At 37.4% G+C, this 21,537-nt stretch overlaps 1 protein-coding gene and 1 pseudogene across 9 annotated transcripts in view; one reads left to right on the plus strand and one right to left on the minus strand.

Annotated features, from left to right (window-relative positions):
* The window catches only part of PCCA (propionyl-CoA carboxylase subunit alpha), a 404,001-nt gene that overhangs the window by 235,822 nt on the left and 146,642 nt on the right, over window positions 1–21,537 (plus strand). The window lies entirely within an intron of this gene.
* Window positions 11,816–20,625, minus strand: LOC113601101 (tubulin alpha-1A chain-like; annotated as a pseudogene).

The raw sequence follows: 21,537 nt of genomic DNA on the forward strand, positions 1-21,537 counted from the left end.
AGTTTCATGTTTAAGAGCAAAGCTTTTGTGCCAGAGACTTGGATTTCCCCTGGTTCTGCCAGTCCCTAGCTATTATCTTAGGATAAATTATTTAATCTCTTTTGGACTCTATTTCCTCATCTGCAATATGAAGATAATTAGTAGTTCTTAATGAGTTTTTGTCAATGTCAAATGAGATATAAAATACTTAACATACCCATTTAATTTTAACTATCCTTGCCCAATTTTCTTTTTTAGAATTTCTAATGACAAAGATTCCATTTCAAGGGTAATGGTCATGATGCATGCTTGTTTTATTTTTAGCTAACAAATACCTTGAGCATTTCAATATTAACAGATACTTTGGCAGTTGGTAGGAAATATTTTTTTCTGGTGTTAAGGGTGTGTTCTTCCATTCCACTTTGAATAAAAGAATAGTATACAGATATTAAATATAATCACATGTCTTTTAATATCATCTGTTGATCATTATAAGAATTGAGTTAGAAAATTTAAGATATTTTAGGGGCACCTGGATGGCTCAGTCAGTTAAGAGTCCAACTCTTGATTTTAGCTCAGGTCATTATCTCACAGTTTGTGAAATTGAGCCCTGTGTTGGGCTCTGTGCTGACAGTGTGGATGGAGCCTGCTTGGTCTTCTCTCTATTCCCTCTCTCTGCCCCTCCCACCCCTCAAAATAAATAAATAAACATTTCGAAAAGAAAATTTAGATAAATTAGCAGGGAACAAATGATTTCAAAAAATCCTACCCCCATTGAGCTTACATTTAATTAGCAGATGGTTGATAGACAAAACAGGTCAGTAAACTGTGTGATATGAGAATGATAATGATGATAAATATTTTGGTGATAAACAGGGATGGATTATCGATTATCCTGGAGGTGGAGTATGGGGTAGTTGGAGTTTTAATTTGGATCACAGGGAAGTGGATGGCAAGAAAGATTAGCAGGATGAGAAGATGAACTTTAGAGCAGACACCTAATGGTAGAAGGGAGCAAGTCACATGAATATCTCCAGGAAGAACCTTCCTGTCAGTGGAGACAGCAAATGCAAAGCCCCTGAGGTCAAAGTATGCCCCACCTGTTTGAAAAATAGCAAGGAGGCCAATGTAATGAGAAGAGTAAGCAAGCTCCCCTAGTAGGGCTAGAGTTGGTTTGGGTAGGCTGTTGTAAGGACTTCGGTTTTCACTGAGTGAAATGGGGAGGCATTGCAGAGTCTCGAGCAAAGAACTTGTACCATGTGTAGTAATGAGCATTGTGGTTGCAATATTGTAAACAACCATAAGGAGGAAAGAGTAGAACCCAGGAAGCTGGTCAGGCATAGAGGTCCTAGGCCTGAGCCCTGGAACACTCCACAATAACAGGTTGGGAAGAGAGGCAGATCCAGCAGGAAATTAGTCTGGGGTGGAGTTGAGAGAGCCAAGTGCAGAAAGGGTTCAAGGAGGAAGACGTGTTCAACTGACATACATGATTTGAAGAGTGACTATTGACTGTTGAAGTTAGCAATGTGGAGGTCATGGGGACCTTGATGAGGGCAGTGTTCAGGAATGTTGTGTGGGAAGTGGTGGTTGAAGGTGGATTGAGGGGTGTTTGAGAACAGGTGGGGAGAGAGAAATGGCAGCTTGTAAGTTCTAGAAACTCTTAGGAGGATTTGCCTTTTTTCTATGTATGTACATGAAGTGTGTTATTTTGATTTTACAGAAAATGGGCCATTCTACTTGAAAGGATGTCTTTTTTTTTTTTAAAGCATGTTGTGTTGTCAACATTTCTCTGCATTAATAGTTTTTGAAAAAATGGTTTTCAAAGACTGTACAATATTAGCAACTTGAAAAAATTAACATCTGTAGAAAACCTTTTTCTTATAAAATTGATAAATCTTGAGAATTTTTTTTTAATGTTTATTTTTGAGAGCGAGCGTGAGGAGGGACGTGGCTGAGAGAGAAGGAGACACAGAATCTGAAGCAGGCTCCACGCTATGAGCTTTCAGCCCAGAGTCGGACACAGGGCTCAAACCCATGAACCGCAAGATCATGACCTGAGCCTTGACTCAGGTTGCTTAACCGACTGAGCCACTCAGTCACCTCTGTCTAGCTTATTTTGTTTATGGCAGTCCCCCTATTCAGTAATTGGGGTTAGGAAAATTATGTCATCTGTGGTTCTTTTGGCTCCTTCAGCTGGCACTGAAATGTCTGTGCTCGGTGTGGTCCAGTTGGCATCAGCCCGGAATGAGGTGGCAGGACTCAGAATTTTGGTGCCAGCACCACTTCCAAGTATACAGGTGGCCCAAGTCTCTGTACAAATGCTTCAACTTTTGACTCCGGTTTCCTCCTCTGAGAACAGCAGTGTTAGATTGGATGATTTCTGACTTTTTTTTTTTAAGTGCTTATCCTGAGTGATTTGCATGGGGCTGAACAAGACCGTGTGACTCTCTGGTTTCTACTTAAAGCTTCTAATGTCTCTCTTGAGATTTGAGCAGACGCGAAAGACTCAGGAAAGGGAACTCCTTCACTGTGGCCAACGATAACACTGTTGAAAAGACTTTAGCCTGGAAGGTTTTAAAATACGTAGGGTTCACTTTTGGAGAGATTGCTTTGGCTATGTGGAGTCAGTGTATCACCGCCTCTGGGAGTTGATCCTCCGTGGAATGTGTCGGTATATGTATCAGGTATGTAGATGGGCTACAGAGCCTGCCGTGGGTTTCAGTGTCAGCCAGAGTGGCATAATGGAAAGTTACACTCACGTGACTCACACTCATATTGTAGTTTCTTTCCTCTTCTGGCTTCCTGATAAAACAGAGAATCAATTCTTTAGTGATTTTTATCTGACAGATGCAATTATCTCGGGTTTTTTTCCTTGTTTCTTTCCTTTCCTGGTTGTGGATTTATAATTCTGTTACCTGTTACGAAGTTTTCAATTAGATGATAAAGTTTGAGGTTTTAAAATATCACAATCATTGAAAAAGATAAGTAGGGAAAGAAACATAGAAAAAAGCAGCCACATGAAAATAGTTCCCAAGGAAAAGCTAGTATTGTTGTACAGATGCAATTGGTTCTTTTACTGAAATGTCTCTGAGTTTAAAAGGACACATTATTAATGGATTTATACCATCTGTGACAATAAAATACAACTTTTTATCATACTTGTCTCATATATGTTCTGAGGTAAACTACTTCATTATGAGAATGAAGTGGATGTTCTGATAACTGACTATATAATTAAAAAAATCATACTTTGGGTATATATTCACAAACATACATAGCCATGCTTTGCCTCTGGAAATGCCTACTTTGATTTGAGCAAATAAGTCTCCTAAAAGCAACAAAGGGGAGAAAATGTTAATTCAGTCATTAACCTTTAAGCCTGCCTTACTTTTTACTATCTCTGTTACAGTATTTTTTGTTACTTAATATGACCACGTCCTGGGTGATTTAGAAATCTACGTGAGTTCAAGCACCCACTATTAATGGCTAAGATGGCCTATTTATACATTTTTTTTTTTTGCTAAGTATTACACTTTAAAATATTTTTTTCTTTGATTCCACCATACCAGCTGAACAGAAGACAGAATGGCCTCATTATTGTAGGAGAATTTCTCCATTCCCTGCAATGATTCCAGAAGCTCTTGCACACTTCATCAGTATTATTGTAATTCTTTGGCTGCAGGATATTTGGCAGCTGTTGCACCCCACTGGCAAATCCTATTCATACTTCTTTCCCATTCACTACTGCCATTGGAGAATTGATTTCTCTCTCCTCTACTCTAACCTTTCCCAATTCATTTTGGATTGTTCAATGTGAAACATTTTAATTTCATATCATACAGCTATTCAGCTCACAATCCCTTTTTTAACCTGTCACCAGGGTAACAGCATAGCATGCTTTCTTTAGGCAATCAAGTTTTTATTTCACATGCTTAATGTTGCATTAAATGTTTGCATTTTGTTTAACCCCCCTTAAATACTTTGAACTCTGAATATGTTTTATAGGATAATGAAATCCTTGATTTTTGAATTGAAACTAAGTCAACACCATCACTACATTCATAGTAAAATGTCAAACGATTAATTTACATAATTCAAAGATTATTATTAAAACTCCCAAGTTAGCCGATCTGTGTAAAGCAATTTTCTGTAGGTAATGGAGGAATATTTGTATATATTTATGTTTTCCCTGGTTCCAAAAAAAAAGATTTAAAGGGGATTTAGAGAGATTTAAACAAGGAACATTTCAAAAGAGCAATGGAATTAGTACAAATGGAAAAATATATCTTTTGAAGATAATAATTCATTTTTCAGTATTATGTTCTTTTCTCTGTGTATGTACTTAAATATATATACTGTAGTAATTTATGTATTTGGTGATGGATGAGGTAATCTACCAGAATGAAATTAAAAGTCTCTTGTAGGTGATTGATTTGGGCATTGTGTTCATTAATAGCTATTTATCCATTTACTTCAGTACAGACGTTACCTCACAGATGTTGCAAGTTTGGTTTTAGCCTACCACAGTAAAGTAAATACTGCAGTAAAGCCAGTCAGATGAATTTTTTGGTTTCCCAATGTGAATAAAAGTTATGTTTACACTATACAGTAATCTGTTAAGTATGCAAAGCATTGTGTCTAAAAAAGCAATGTGCATACTTTAATTTTAATACTTTATTGCCAAATAAATGTTCACCATCATCTGAACTTGCAATGAGCTGTAACCACCAGAAATCACTGTAACAAATCTAAAAACTTTGAAATATTATGACAGTTACCAAAATGCAGCAGACACAAAGTGAGCAAATGGAAAAGTGGTGTTGATAGACTTGCTTGAGGCAGGGTTGCTACCAACCTTCAGTTTCTTTTCTTTTTTTTTTTTAAGCAATATCTGCAAAGCCCAATAAAGCAGAGTGCAGTAAAATGAGTTGTCCCTGTGCTACTTTGTCTTTAAATAATCCAATAATAATGATAGATTAGTAAAGATGAAAATTAGTATGTTTAGATCTTGATTCTTTGAATTGAATAGACTTGAGCTGTCTTTATAGAGCTACTTTCCATCTTTATTTTTTTTTAATTTTTTTTAATGTTTATTGATTTTTGAGACAGAGACAGAGCATGAACAGGGGTGGGTCAGAGAGAGGGAGGGAGACACAGAATATGAAACAAGCTCCAGGCTGTGAGTTGTCAGCACAGAGCCTGATGTGGGGCTCGAACCCACAAACTGCGAGATCATGATCTGAGCCGAAGTCGGACGCTTAACCGACTGAGCCACCCAGGCGCCCCTCCATCTTTATTCTAAATAATAGTTTCAATGAAATTTGTTCCGTGAATATTATGAAATTTGGAATAGTCCAAGAAATATAAAGAAATGTGTATGGAAAGCAAGAACGTAGATTAGTTAATAACCCATGTTGTTTGAAAGCACTGTTAATTAAAAAAGTATATATTGACATAGTACCTCTTTAAGTATCCTAATACTCCCCTATACAATCACTAATGTTTTTGCATTAATCTATAGGATAAACTTCGAATTAACCTATTTTTTTCTTTTATGCTATCTTTTTATTTTACTTAAAAAAAACTTATGATTTAGTACTCTTTAGAATTTGTGGCCTCACACAGTGTGTCAGACTAATTTCTAATTTCATACCTTCAATGCCCATGTGTCATAAGTGGCCCTGAATCTAGGTAATGTTGATCTAGATGACCAGTATCTTGACCATCTACCTCACAAAGGTCACTTTGTTTTGGTAGAATAAATTCCTGAATATGTATGTTAATGGTAATAACTTTTTACCTTCAGAATTAGAGTTATTAGATTATTCCAAAAATAACAAATAGCATGCCTTGTGGTAAGTTGCTTGGGCTTAGAGTAATAACAAAACAATTCCTTCCATTTAAGAAGCTTAAAATAGAATGGAACAGGTAGACATTAAACAGATGATTATCAGCCCTGAAAACTGCTAGAGAAAGAGTGCAGCGTGAGTGAAGTGTGAAGGAAGGGAATCTCATTTGCAGGTTAGCTGCACTATGTGAATATCCAGTTTTCAATAAAAAGTTACAAGACATGAAGAAATATGGAAGTATGTCCCTTTTACAGGTTAAAAAATCAATAGAAACTGTTCAGAAGGGTGGCTGAAATGTTGTGTTTTATTATGCCATAACCTTAAATAACCTGTTAAAAATATGTTCAAAGGACTAAAGGAAACCAGATACAAAGAAGTAACAGTATGGCAACCATGTCTCACTAAATAGAAAATATTGATAAAAATTCCAGAGATGAAAATACAATGCCTACAATGAAAAAGTATACTAGAGAGAACTCTACAATAGGTTTGACCTGGCAAAAGAAACCATCAGCAATTTTGAAAATACATTGAAATTATCTAGTGTGAGGAATAAAAAGAAAAATGAACAGAGCTTCAGAGACCCATGGGACACCATCACATGTACCAGCATACATGCTGAATCCCAGAAGGAGAGGAGAAAAAAGATAAAGGAATGGAAAGAATAAACCATAGCTGGGATGCCTGGCTGGCTCAGTCAGTAGAGCATGTGACTCTTGGGGTCATGAGTTCAAGCTCCACTTTGGGTATAGAGCTTACTGGAAAAAAAGAAAATGAAAAAGAAGTCATTGCAAAAAACATCACAAATTTCATGAAAAACATTAATCTGTACATTCAAGAAGTAGATAAATTAGAAGAAGCTCAAAAAGTTCTGTATCTACACACATTATTGTCAGACTGTCAAAACCAAACAGAATCTTAAAAGCGGCAAGAGAAAAATGACTCCTCCTGTGCAGTTAACATCTCATCAGAATCAGTGGAGCCTTGATGATATAAATGAAGTGCTGAAGGAAAACAAAAACACAAAGAATGTCATCAAAGAATTCTATATCCAGCAAAACTATCCTTTAAAAAATGAAGGAGACATGAAGACATTCCCAGGTAAACAAAAACCAAGAGAATCCATTGCTAGTAGACCTATCCAACCAAAACTCAAATACACATGAAGTAATAAAGAGCACTGGTTAAAGATTAGTACATCTTTTTTCTTATTTAAAAGACAAATGCCCTTAAAGATAGGGGTGCCTGGGTGGCTCAGTCAGTTAAGCGTACAATTTTTGGTTTTGGTCCAGGTCATGATCTCAGGGTCATAAATCTAGTTCTGTGGTCAGGCTCCATGCTGGGTGTGAAGCCTGCTTAAGATTCTTTGCCTCTACTCTCCCCTGCTCAAGCATGTCTCTAAAAAGTGGGGTAGGGGGATGCCTGGGTGGCTCAGTTGGTTAAGCATCTGCCTTTTGACTTTGGCTCAGGTCAGGATCACATGGTTCATGGGATCAAGCCCCATGTAGGCTTGGAATTCTCTCTCTCCCTCTTTCTCTGCCCCTTTCCCCCTTGTATGCCCTGTCTCTCAAATAAATATTTTTTTTAAAAATTTAAAAAGTCAACTTAATGCAGTAGTTATAATTGTAAGTTGGTAGGTGCACAATATATACAGATGTAATTTCTATGACAATAAGATATGTAAGGGTAGAGGAATTAAGATTTTTGGAGCAGATTTTCTGTATGCTATTGCAATTGAGTTAGCATTAATCCAAGCTATAGTGTTTAAATGTAAGGTGCTAATTTGTAATCCCCAAGGTAACCACTAAGAAAACTGCTTTTAAAAATAGTAAATGAGGGGCACCTGGGTGGCTCAGTCGGTTAAGTGTCCGACTTTGGCTCAGGTCATGATCTCACAGTTCATGAGTTCGAGCCCCGCATTGGGCTCTATGCTGACAGCTCAGAACCTGGAGCCTGCTTCAGATTCTATGTCTCCCTCTCTCTCTGCCCCTCCCCTGCTAATGCTGTGTCTCTCTCTGTCTCAAAAATAAGTAAAAACATTAAAAAAAATTAAAAATAGTAAATGAAACATTAAGGGAATTAAAATGGTACAACAGTTGAAACAAAAGAAGCCAGGGGCACCTGGATGGCTTAGTCAGTTAAGCATCCAACTTTGGCTCAGGTCACGATCTCACCATTTGTAGGTCCGAGCCCTGCATTAGGCTCTGTGCTGACAGCTCAGAGCCTGGAGCTTGCTTTGGGTTCTGTGTCTCCCTCTCCCACTTCCCCTCCCTGGCTTGGCTTATGCTCTCTCTGTCTCCAAAATATAAACATTAAAAAAAAATTTTTTTTAAAAAGGCAGTAATGGAGGAATAGAAGAACAAAAAAAGACATAACCTATAACAAGCAAAAATTAAAATGAGAGATGTAAATCCTACTTGATGCATATATTAAATGTAAATAGATTAAACATGCCAATCAAGGGTAGATATTGGCAGAATGGGTAAAAAGCAAGATCAAACTGTATGCTTTCTACAATAGACCTGCTTTATTGTTATTTTTAAATTTTTCCGTTATTTTGTTAAATCCTGATAAGTATACTCTTTAATTCCCATCTCCCTTCATTCCCCTGCCTTCTGGTAACCATCATTTCTCTGTAGTTAAAAGTCTGTTTCTTGGTTTGTCCCTTTTTTTCCCCCTTTGCTCATTTGTTTTGTTTCTTAAATTACCCATGAGTGAAATCATATGCTAATTTGTCTTTCTCTGACTGACTTATTTCACTTAGCATTATACTCTTTAGCACTCTCCATGTGGTTGCAAATGACAAGATAAAACAGAAGATCGGGGTACCTGCTGGTGCATTCAGTTAAACATCAACTCTTGATTTCAGTTCAGGTCATGATCTCATTGTTCATGGGTTTGAGCCCCATGTCAATCTCTGCTGACAGCTCAGGGCCTGCTTGGGAATCTCTCTCCCTCTCTCTCTGCCCCTCCCCCATGTTCACTTGTTCTCTTTCTCTCTCAAAAAACAGAAACAAAAACAAAACAAAGATTGAACTGGATGCTTTTTACAATAGGGTATTTCTTTTATTATTTTTTAATATAATTTACTGTCAAGTTAGCTAATACATAGTCTATACAGTGTACTCTTGGCTTCAGGAGTAGATTCCCATGATTCATCATTTACATATAACACCCAGTGTTCATCCCAACAAGTGTCCTTCTCAATGCCCATCACCTATTTTGCCCGACCCCCCCCCCCCACCCCCATCAACCCACAGTTTGTTCTCTGTATTTAAGAGTCTCTTATGGTTTGCCTTCCTCTTTGTTTGTAACTATTTTTTTTCCCTTCCCTTCCCCCATGGTCTTCTGTTAAGTTTCTCAAATTCCACATGAGTGAAAACATGAAATCTGTCTGTCTCTGACTTATTTCACTTAGTGTAATATCCTCCGGTTCCATTCACGTTGTTGCAAATGGCAAGATTTCATTCTTTTTTAATTGCCGAGTAGTATTCTTGTGTGTGTGTGTGTGTGTGTGTGTACACACCATGTCTTTTATCCATTCATCAGTCAATGGGCATTTGGGCTGTTTCCATATTTTGGCTATTATTGGGCTGGTATAAACATTGGGGTACATGTGCACCTATGAATCAGCACTCCTGTATCCTTTGCATAAATTCCTAGTAGTGCTATTGCTGGGTTGTAGGGTAATTCTATTTTTTTCAAGTTTGTTTATTTTCAGAGAGAGAGCACAAACAGGGTAGGGCCAGAGACACGGGGAGAGAGAGAATTCCAAGCAGCCTCTGCACTGTCAGCACAGAGCCTGATGTGGGGCTTGAACTTATGAACCATGAGATCATGACCTGAGCCGAAATCAAGAGTTGGACACCAACTGACCTAGCCACCTAGGCATCCTGGGTAATTCTATTTTTAATTTTTTGAGGAATTTCCACACTGTTTTCAGAGTAGCTGCACCAGTTTGCATTCCCACCAACAGTGCAAGAGGATTCCCCTTAATAGAAATACTTTAGACTCAGAGACACAATAGGTTGAAAATAAAAGGAGAGAGTTATTAGACAAATATTATATTTACAATACTAATATTGTTATTACTAATATCAGACAAAATTTTAAGACAAAAATTGTTACTGGAGACAAAAAGGGATATTTTATAGGACTACATAACACAATTGTTAGAAAATATAATACCCCACTTTTAGTAATGGATAGAACAATTAGACAAGATAAACAAGGAAGTAGAAGACTTGAAAAATACTATAAACCAAATAGATGTAATACAGATCTGTAGAACAATCCACCCAACAACACCAGAGTATGCAATTTCTCAAGTGCATGTGTGACATTTTCCAGAAAAGACCATATCATATGCTAAGCCATAGAACAAGACTCAGTAAATTCAATAGGATTAGAATTATACAAAGTATCTTCTCCAACCACAACTGAATGAAATTAGAAATATACAATAAAGGAAATGAGAAATTCACAAATATGTGGAAATTAAGCAACCCTAAAAAACCAGTGGGTTAAAGGAGAAATCACAAGAGAAATGAGAAAATATTTTGAAATGGATGTAAACAAAAACATGGTTCAAAAACTTATGGGATGCATTAAAGCAGTGATTATTAGAGGGAAATTTAGAGCCAGAAACACAGATGTTACAAAAAGAAGAAAGATACCAATCACGTCATCTTCCACTTTAGGAAAATAGAAAAAGAAGAGCAAACTAAACCCAAAGTTAGCAGAGGGAAGAAAATACTAAAGATTAAAATGAAAATAAATGAAATAGAGAATAGAAAAACAATAAAGGAAATTAATAAAAGCAGTATTTGGGAAGATCAACAGAAATGCAAATCTTACAGAAGACTGTAAGAGAAAAAGACTTCCAACAGTTAAAAATGGTAATGAAAGAGGAGGTATGCATACAGACCTTAGAGAATTAAAAAGGATCATAAGGGAATAACTTGACCAGATATTTACCAACAAATTAGGTAACATAAAATGGAGACATTCCTGGAAAGATGCAAGCTACTGACATGGACTCAAGAAGAAACAGAAAGTCTGTATAGATCTGAAAGAGACTGAATTGGTCATCACAAAACTTCCCAAAAGGAAGAGCCCAGGACCAGAAGTCTTCACTGATGAATTCAATCAAGTGTTCAGAAGGGAATTAACACCAATTCCTTACAGACTTTTCCACAAATAGAGAAGAGAAACATTTGCAACTCATTCTATGAGAGCAATATTACCATCATACTAAAATCAGATAAAGATGTTATGAGTAAAGGAAACCGGAGATGAAAATCCCTCATAAATGTTAATGCAATAATCCTCCACAAAATACTACCAAATGGAACCCAGAAATATATAACATAATTATACTCTGTAACCAAGTGAGATTTGTTTTAGGAATACATAATTGGCTTAATATCCAAAAATTGGTCAATGTGATAAACCCTATTAATAAAGGACAGAAATCACAGTATTATCTCAATAAATGCAGGAAAAAAAAAAAAACATTTGATAAAATCCAGCAGCCTTTTGTGGTAAAAACCACAGTAGAATAGAAGGGAATTTCCTCAGCCTGTTGAAGGCCATTTCTGAAAAACCTACAGCTAACATTGTATTTAATAGTGTATGACTGAATGTTTTTCTCCTAAGATCAGGAATAAGACAAGGATATTTGTTAATTTTGTTGAGCATTGTACTGGAGTTCCTAGTACACCACTTTGCCAAGAAAAATAAAAAGTGTCAAGTTGGGGAAGAATTAAAACTATATTTCCAAATGATATGATCTTATATGTAGGAAGTCTTAAGGAATTTACAAAATAAAATTGTGTTTTGTTTTTTTGTCATTTAAGACAGGGAATACTTTATTCACACCCATCAGAAATGGACAGCTTGGGTCTGTAACAAAGCATTGTGTTTTATTTTTTATTTTTTTTATTTAAAAAAAAATTAACATTTATTTATTATTGAGAGACAGAGAGACCTAGAGTGTGAGCAGGGGAGGGGTAGAGAGAGGGGGAGACACAGAATCTGAAGCGGGCTTCAGGCTCTGAGCTGTCAGCACAGAGCCCGACGCACGGCTTGAACTCAGGATCTATGAGATGATGACCTGAGCTGAAGTCAGTTGCCCAACCAACTGAGCCACCCAGGCGGCCCCAAAGCATTGTGTTTTAAAGCGTAGGTCCGTAATTGTATATGAGACCATACACTGGTACATACATACTAACTGATCAGAGCACAGCTTTTCAGTGTGCAAAATAGAGTAAGCTTTCCTGTAAGAGCAGCACCTTTGTGAGATTTTTAACATTAGTATTCTTCACCCTCTCCTTCAACAGAATCCATTCCAACCTCCTCATAATCCTTTTCAAAGGCAGCCATGTCCTCACGGGCCTCAGAAAACTGTCCTCCATACTCTCACTCACATATCAGTGAACAAAGGCATGCTTGTCATACATTAGGTCAAATTTGTGGTTCAGGTGAGCTCAGGCCTCACCAGTGGCTGTGGTTTTACTCAGCATGCACACAGCTCACTGTTCTTTGGTGGGTCTTCACCATGTACTGCAGTGGGAGGATGGTAATTAATGCCAACTTTAAGGCACTGGGGCACAAGTCAACAAACTAGATGGTATGCTTGGTCTTGATGGTGGCAGTAGCAGTATTGACATCTTTGGGAATGGTACGATAGGCAGCAAGCCTTGTATTTACCATGGCGAGGGTCACATTTCATCCTTTGGTTGGCTGGCTCAAAGCATACGTTGGTGATCCCTGCTACAGAAAACTGTTCACGGTAGGCTTTCTCAGCAGAGATGACGGGTGTATGTGGCCAGAGGGAATTGGATACAGGGATAGGGCACCAGATTGGTTTGGAATTCTGCCAGATCAACATTCAGGGCTCCATCAAATCTGAGGGAAGCAGTGATGGAGGGCACAATTTCACCTATCACCCTATTTAGGTTAGTGTAGGTTGTGGACTCAATATCAAGGTTTCTGTGACCTTCAGAGATGCCCTCATTGTCTACCATGAAGGCACAATTAGAGTGCTCCAGAGTGGTGTGGGTAGTGAGGATGGAGTTGTAGGGCTCAACTACAATTGTGGAAACCTGAGGTGCTGGGTAAATGAAGAACTCCAACTTAGACTTTTTGCCTTAACTGACAGACTTTCCAGTGAACCTGGAACCAGTTTCTTCTCCAAAGCTATGGACAACCAAGAAGCCCTGAAGACCTGGGCACTGGTCAGCCAGTTTCTGAATTCAGTCCAAGACAATGTCAGTGATCTATTTGCCAATGGCCTGGTGGCTTCAGGCGTAGCATCTTCCTTGCCTTTGATGAGCTGCTCAGGGTGGAACAGCTGGTGGTAGGTGCCAGTGTGAACTTCATCAATGACTCTGGGTTCCAGGTCTGCAAACACTGCCCTGGGCACATGCTTGCCAGCACCCACCTCACCATCTCATTCAAGAACTTGTCGGGGCGCCTGGGTGGCTCAGTAGGTTAAGCGTCCGACTTCAGCTCAGGTCACAATCTCACAGTCCGTGAGTTCGAGCCCCGTGTCGGGCTCTGGGCTGATGGCTCAGAGCCTGGAGCCTGCTTCCCATTCTGTGTCTCCCTCTCTCTCTGCCCCTTCCCCGTTCATGCTCTGTCTCTCTCTGTCTCAAAAGTAAATAAACGTTAAAAAAAAAAAATTAAAAAAAAAAAAAAAAAGAACTTGTTGAAGGAGTCATCTGTTTCCCCAGTGGTTTTGTCAGTTGGCATCTAGCCATCGGGCTGAATGCTGTGTTCCAGGCAGTAGGACTCCCAGCAGGCATTGCTGATCTGGACACCAGCTTGGCCAACATGGATGGAGATGCATTCACACACGGTTGCTGCTTTGTGGCTGCTGAACAGATGGCGGTGAGGAAGAGGAGAGGTTACTTTTACGGCATGACTGTTAAGTGGTTGATGTAAGAGAACTTCAGGAATTCATAAAATCGATTAGAACTAATGACTTTTGCAAGGTTGCAAGGTATAAGAATGATATACAAATACCAAATTTATTTTGATACAGTACCAGCATACAAACTGAAAAAGCAATTAACAAAACAATTTTATTTATGAAAGCACCAAAAAGAATGCAATACTTAAGCTTAAATTTTTCTACATAGAAGTGCAAGACTTGTGTGGCAAAACAATTGTTGATAAAGACAACTTAATTGGATAAACTTCCCCTATTCATGGATCAGAAAACCTAATACTGAGATAGCAGTACTCACCAACACGTTATACAGATTTTGTGCCATCTGTCTCTCAATCCCAGCTGTATTTTTTGCAAAAAAAAAAAACAAAAATTACAAAATTTGTATGAAAGTGCAAGGGACACAGCATAGCCAAAACAGTGTTGAAAAAGAACAAACTGGGGACTTACACTTCCTAATTACAAAACTTGCTACAAAGCTACAGTAATCAAGACAGGGTTGTACTGGCATAAGGATGGATATGTTGATCAATGGAATAGAATTGAGGGTCCAAAAATAAATCGTTACACTATGATCAGTTGATTTCAAAAGTATATGAAGGCAATTTAGAGTATTTAAGTATAATTTTTTCAATAAATGCTGCTGGAGCAACTCTACTGGCTATCTTCATGCAAAAGATGGAAGCTAGTTCCCCCCATTACACCATACACAAAAATGAACTTAAAAAAAAATCACAGTCTTAAAAGTAAGAGCTTTGGTTCACTTTTGGTTAGGGGATGATTTCTTAGGTAAGATGCCAAAGGCACAAGAAACAAAAGAAAAAAACTTAAGTGCTTTAAAGGCAACATCAAGAAAATGAAAACACAACCTACGGAATATGAGAAAACACTTGCAAAACATATGTATGTTGCTAGGAAACTTTTTTTTAATGTTTATTTTTGAGAGAGAGAGAGAGAGAAAATGTGAGTAGGGAAGGGGCAGAGGGAAAGTGAGAGAGAGATAAAATCCCAAGAGACTCTACACTGAAAGTGCAGAGCCTGATGTGGTCTTGAACTCATGAACCCTGAGATCGTGACCTGAGCCGAAATCAAGAGTCGGACACTTAACCAGCTGAGCCACCCAGGTGCCCTGCTAGGAGACTTTTCTCAGAATATGTAAATAATGCTTATATAACTCAATAATAGAAAGATAGCCCAATTTAAAAATGGGCAAAGGACATGAATATAAATTTTTCCAAAGAAGATATACAAATTACCAACAAGCCCATGAAAAGAGGCCCAGCACCATTAGTCATTAGGGAAATGCAAATCAAAACCAAAATGGGATACCATTTTATATCGACTAGAGTGGCTGTAATAAAAACGACAGACAATATCAAAGTGTTGGTGAGGATGTGGAGAAGTTGAAAGTCTCATACATTCTTAGTAGGAATTTGAGTAAAATGGTGCAAACCTGGAAATAATTTGGCTGTTTCTCACAATGTATGACATTACCGCATGACCTAGCCATTCTACTTCCAGGGTTATACCCAAGGGAAATGAAATCATATGTTCACAGAAGTGTTGTATATAAATGTTCATACATTTTCCATAGTAAATGAGCAGTAGAAACAACCCTAATGTTTCCAAAATGATGAATGGATAAATAATATTAAATGGGATGTATTTATAGAATGGAATATTATTCAGTGATAAAAATAAATGAAGTATTGGCTGGCACTTCCTACACCATGGATGAAATTTGAAAACACTATGCTAAATGAAACAAGGCAGTCATAATAGGCCACGAATTCTTTGTTTCCATTTTTATGAAATGTCTAGAATGAGCAAAGCTATTGAAATAGAAGGGACTTCGGTAGTGGTGTAGGGGGAGGTGAGTATGGAGTGACTGCTAATGGGTCCAGATTTTCCTTTTTGGGGTTATAAAAATGTTTCAAAATTGTCTGTGGTGATGGGTACACAACCCTGAATATACTAAGCATCATTGAATTGTGCAGTTCAGGTGGGTTAAATTTATGGTCAATAAAACTGCTTACGATTTTTGAAATTTACGTATTTTATATTTAAGGATTTATTTTCCTGTTGGCATAATAGAAGTTTAAAATTTAGGAATTAGCTGAGATGATGTATCTTCTCACATGATGGAATCTTCTTTAAGATTATTCTCATGATTATAAAATGTTTATGTGACTGCTCTCAATTTAGTTCCATGAATAAACGTGTACAGAAGTCAAGTGTTCTTGGGCTACTACTTGGCTGGTGGAAGTGGTATATATATGTGATCCAGTATTCTCCTATTTTTATTTCCTCCTCTGCCTTTGAATGCAAGTGAAAGAAAGTTAAATCAACATAGAGAATTTCTACTTTCTGTAATGGTTATGTAGCTTATTTCCAATTAACCTTCCTCCAAATAGCAATGGCAAGCTCTGGAGAAGATATACAACTATTATTAGAAGGCTCTGGATGACAACTAAAACCAGTCAGAATTTGAAGGGATTTTGAGTGTTTGTCGAAGGAAAACACACTGGATGAGATCCACCTTTGTATGGCATTTCCCCTGAAGGTGGTCACCATTGCATGTGCGCATCAGCACATGGTAGAACTCAGGAGTTAGCCCCAATCTTATTGACTTGAGGTCTTGGAGAATGATGCTTAGAATTGTAAGAACTGCTGAAGATTGGGCAGGGATCTCATGGCAAAAAGAGAGCAACAGTGAAGATTTCTATCTCTGAATTTAGCTTCACTCAAATAGATGATTGATTCCTGATATGTGCATGCATGAAGACTTTGCAAATCCCAGTGTATGAATCCCTCTGGAATGCTGAATGAACTGAGTTGAAGTTGTGTTGCTGCCTTTCAAACAGATGATAATGATTGGAATTTGAGCCTCATCAAATTTGAGGGGCTTGTAAACACTTCGAATTTTCCATTAAAACCCCAGAAGGATCATGTCTTAGGAGAAACACTGTTTCTGGAATAAGTGATTTGGAGTTTTAATTCAGTAAAAGCAAAACCAGACAGACATCCTAGCATAACGCAAAGGTGAGTCTTGATGACTTCACAGTGATCAGTCAGTAATTTAACTGCCTGTTGAAATAAAAATCAGAATTTTTCAGGGGAAGATAACAGGAAAACTACAGTCTCTGCAACATATCCACAATCTGATGTACAAAAAACGATTCACTTGGCACACAATTCAAGAATTAAGTTGACCCATGGTCAAGAGAGAAAGCAGTTAGTAGAAGCCAACTATGATACTATAAGATATTGGGTTATGTATAAGACTTTAGCACAGTTATTAAAATTATTTTCAAATATTAAAGATCAAAATGAAGTAGTTAATAGGGAATATAAACATAGATCTGGAAACTAGGAAAGTACCAAGTAGAAATTCTAGATCATAAAATGTATTGTCCCTGCAATGGAAAACTTACTGGATAGGCTGAAAAGCATATTGGTTAGTGCTGGCAGAAGGCAGAATGGGTAAACTTAGAAGAATAGAGACTATACACTCTGAAGAGAAACGGTATTTCACAACATTGAAGAGACCCTCATTGACCTAGGTTCATAAGATCAGGAAGTCTAACTTACATGTATTTGGAGCTACCAAAGGAAATAGAAGACAGAAAATGGGGTATAATATATCTGAAAATACGGAGTTTCTCTTCTTTAGATTGGGAAGAGAAAGAATTCTGTGTGTGTCTTTTATTCAACTTTATACTAGTAAGTAACTTTATAGTAACTTTATACCCAGTAAGATAAGAAGTCATGGAGATCAGAAAGGGAGAAGTAAATCATTTCTATTCACCAAGGATACAATAGTTTGCATGGAAAACATTAAGGAATCTATAACACAATTACTGAAATAAATTTAGCAGAGTTGCAGGATAAAAAGTCAATCATATAAATTGTTTCAGTGAACTAACAACAATGAGAATAAAAATTAACAGTTTTGTTTAACAGCATAAAAATGTAGGCAAATAATTTAACAAAATAAATTCAAGACTGTCAGTTGTCAGAGTAGGTAAGGCATGAAAAACTAATAAAGCCTAAGGATTGGAAAGGAAGCTTTCCAGGACACCTTAATAGGTTACTTAAGAAAACTCTAAGGAATCTGTGATACTACTAATAAAACTAAGAAATAGGTATAATTTTCACAAAGGAGGTTCAAGACTGCCACACTTTGCTGAGAGAAATTCACAATATAAAATAAATTAGAGCTATTGTAGATAGGAGGATAAAATGTTAAGGTGTCTGCTCTCCCTCCATTAATGAAGAGATTCAGTGTAAGCCCAAATGTAACCCCATTAGGGGGGCTGCTTTAGGGAGGAAGGAGAAGAAATTGACCTGTTTTGAAATTTTTGTGAAAATGCAAAGGGATCTAGAACAGCTAATACCATCTTAACCGATGGACAAAGCTGCAGAACTTGGTATGCAAGTCTTCTTGAAACAACTAGATGAAACTCCTTCTCTCTCCCATCACACAAGAAAATTAAGGATGAATCATAGGTCCACCTGTAAAACCTCTAAAGCAAAACATGAATATTTCTTCTGGGCCTTGCTGTAGTCAGAACACTTCTTAGCAAGGACATAAAAGCCCTGAGCATAAAATGGAAAATGTGTATGTTTTTATTCATATTAAAAATTTTCATTGAACAACAAAGAGATATTATATGTTTGTTAGAATAACTAAAATCCCAAACACTGACAATACCAAATTGTGGAACAACAGGAACTTTCATTCATTGCTAATGGGAATGCAAAATGGTGCAGCCACTTTGAAAGACAGTTTAGCAGGTATTTTTCCAAAATGAAACATCCTTTTACCATGTGATCCAGTATTTGTACTCCTTGGTATTTATTCAAATGAATAGAAAATGTTTCTACCCTACAAACTGAATGTCACTGTTTATAGCAGCTTCACTCGTATTGCCAAAACTTAGAAGTAACCAAGATGTCCTTCAGTAGGTGAATGGATAAGTAAACTGTGGTACATCCAGACAATGGACTGTTATTCAGCAATAAAAAGGTATTCGCTGTCATCAAGCCACACAAAGACATGGAGAAACTTTAAATGCATAATGCTGAGTGAAAGAAGCCAATCTGAAAAGATTACATTCTGTATGATTATAGCTATACAGCATTCTGGAAAAGGCAAAATGGTAGAGATAATAAAGATCAGTGGTTGCCAGTGATTCAGGGGGATGGAGGGAAAGTTAAATAGGTAGAGCACAGAGCAATTTTAAGGTGAAATTATTCTATATGAAACCTTAATAGTGGAGACCTGTCATTATACGTTTGTTCAGACCCGTAGAATGTATAGCGCAAAGAGTGAACCCTAGTGTAAACTATGGACTTTAGCTAATACCAATTTATCAACCTTGGCTCATCAATTTTAACAAATGTACCACAGCAATGCAGAATAGTAATAACTGTAGCCAGGGTAGGGTGAGTGAGGGTATTTGTAGGAACTCTACTTCCTGCTCAATTTTTCTGGAAACCTAAAGCTGCTCTGAAAAATTAAGTCTGTTAATTTTTTAAAAACTGCTGAAGGTAAGACATTTTTAAGAGAATTTATAAGCCTCAGGGGTGGTGCAGAATATTCACAAGACCTAAATCTGATAGAGGCTTTCTAAAAAATAACTCCCACAAATCAGTAAGACCAACATCTTAATTAAAAAGATGGACAAAATTTTGAAACAAGTGGCCAATAAGCACTAATATTGAGGTGCCCAACATTATTTGTCATAAGGGGAATGCATGTTAACCTGTAATGAGAAGTTTCTAAGCCACTGGCCTGACTAGAAGTAGAAACACATCACCAAATGGTGGCAAGGCTATGGAGCAAGTGCCATTGCTGGGGGGAGTATAGATATGTTTTAATACCTTGTAAGACAGTTTTGACAGTTTTTATAAAATTAAACATGGTTGCCCTCACATTTCCACTCTCAGAGTTTTTACCCACAAGAAATCAAAACTTCTGTCTTCAAAAAAGGCTCACACAAAGAGTGTTTATAGCAGGTTTGTTCATAAGAGCCCCAAACTGGAAATAGCCCAAATGCCCATCAGCAGAAGGATGAACTAATTTGGTATGCTGGTACCATAGAGTACTGCTCTGCAATAAATAATGAACTGTTAACGTGAATGAGCCTCAAAACATTGCATTGGGCAAGGAAGAAAAGAAAGCTACATGCAAGAGTGCATGTTTTTGGAGTCCATTTATGTGAAGCTTTAATCTATAGTTGAACTACTGGGGAAAAGGACAGATATATTGGAATGATAAATGATGGAACTTACAGTTTTGAATTTCACTGTATATAAATCATAAATTAATGTATTTTTTAAAAAATAGGGTTGGGACACCGGGGTGGCCCAGTTGGTTGAGCTTCCTACTCTTGATTTTGGCTCAGGTCACAATGCCAGGGTCGTGGGATTGAGCCCCGTGTTGGGCTCCGTGGTGAGCATGGAGCCTGCTTGAGATTCTCTCTCTCTCTCTCTCTCTCTCTCTCTCTCTCTCTCTCTCTCTCTCTCAAATAAATAAAATGGGGTTGAAATAATAGAGGAGAGTTTCAGATATTTCACCATATTCTGAAAATGATGAGAATAACTCTTATTTTAGCATTCATGTGCCAAGCACGAATCTGAGTGTGTTACACCTTTTACCTTCTTTAATCAACTTGTGTTGTGGGGAAAGTGTTCTTACTGTCTTGGGCTCGCTGACCAGGAAATTGAGACACAAGGAGGAAAAGTAACTTGGAAGGCCACATGGCTTTTGGGGTTGGTGGTCAGTCCATGACCAGGGCTTGCAGAGGCTAAACTCCATTGCCTTTCCTGACTGTTCATGCCCAGCATTTAAATTGAGAACCTGAAGCCTTTGATTGGTAGCACAAGAAATAGGGTTTGCATAATATTAAAATCTGTAAGATTATAAGTAACATTAGTATTCGGTTTCCTGATTCAGGTGTCATTTGTGTTATTTGTAATGCTAATGACTCGAAACTTGAGGGTGTTCTGTAACCCTTTCTGGGCACTGTTTTGTGATACACAGCCTCATCTATTTGAATGTACACATTTTAAATTGCATATAAGCAGGATTCTATTCCTCTACTGTGACAATTTCTAGCTTTGAAGAGCTTCTCTGAAAATGCTGCTTTTATCTTTCTTCTGCAGTGATGAACTTTAATGTTGGAGTGTTGTAAGTTCTCACATAATAAGGCTTAGATTTTTGTTTGCTTTGGCAGTAGACTTCTGTTTAAAATTCCTTTAATCTGTTCATTCCATGCTTATATTCATTTTGATAGCTGATGGCTCTGTGAAGAATTTTATATGAATTTATTGCACTAATAAAACTTGTATTTGTAATTCTTTTTCCATCCCAACTTGCTAAGAGTGAGTTTTTCAGCAAATTGCTGAATTTTTGTCTTCTTTAGATTTTTTTTCCCCTGGAGGAAATAAGAAACAATTCATATGCTAGATCTAAAGTTTCATTAAAATTGCTTATGCCCTGTCTCAGGCATTTTAAGTGGGCCATCTGTCTAAACATCTCTCTCTTTTTTTTTCTGATCATTTCCTCGACTTATTCATGAACCATGGGAGGGCTCCTTTGTAGTCGCCACATGTAGCTGGTCCCGTCTACCCCCACTGAATACATCTATGTGCTCGCATAACATATCTTTTCACCGTGCTGGAAATTCTCTGAACTTGGTTCAGATGAATGGCCCACTTTTCTGAAGGCCTTTTTCTTCCTGCAAAGAT

This window comes from Acinonyx jubatus, chromosome A1 (genome assembly GCF_027475565.1).
Source record: "Acinonyx jubatus isolate Ajub_Pintada_27869175 chromosome A1, VMU_Ajub_asm_v1.0, whole genome shotgun sequence".
NCBI lineage: Eukaryota > Metazoa > Chordata > Mammalia > Carnivora > Felidae > Acinonyx > Acinonyx jubatus.